The following is a 679-nucleotide window of genomic DNA, read 5'->3' as shown; positions in this document are numbered from 1 at the left end:
AACTAATGAGTAGTAAAGCCAGGATTTGAACTCTGGCAATCTTGTCGAACCATGAATTATTTTTTGTAATCAAAAAGGAATGATAAAAATATATTTTTTAAAAGAACATGTATTCCTCTCTAATCTGCACAAGTATTGGTCAATACTTAACCTCTTAATTAACAAAATGTTAAAAACAAACAAACCCCAAGAGAAGCAAGGGATTGTCATATTTTTGCTTTTTACTTATTTTTTCTTCCCATTCACAATCAAGATTTCACAGTTAATTTTCAGGCTATTGAAGATATCTTCAAAGTGAATAACAGTCTTTCATTAAAAAATGATTAGCTGATTTCTCTATCTCTTCCATGAAAAACATGCTCATAGACAGTTATCTTTCAAAATCCACCCACAAACATATTAAAACAAAAGGCCACATGCTTTAAAATCTGTTAATATTCTGAAAAAAAAAAATGTACCAAATAGACCATGTGACCGAGTTTATCAAGTGTGGCAGTGTGCCTTGGCTACTAAATGTTTCAATGACTTCCCCTGTATTTCACAGATCGTATACAGATAGGTAATGGTTATTAGTTACATGGCAACTCTATATCAGAATGCTTACTATGGGAACCACACATTTAGAGCATTTTAAAGTATACAAAAAGCCTTGGCAGATGTAGGAAAAAAAAATATTCCT

Source organism: Trichechus manatus, unplaced genomic scaffold, assembly GCF_000243295.1.
Source record: "Trichechus manatus latirostris isolate Lorelei unplaced genomic scaffold, TriManLat1.0 scaffold00241, whole genome shotgun sequence".
Lineage (NCBI taxonomy): Eukaryota > Metazoa > Chordata > Mammalia > Sirenia > Trichechidae > Trichechus > Trichechus manatus.
Note: the sequence above shows the minus strand (reverse complement) of the source record.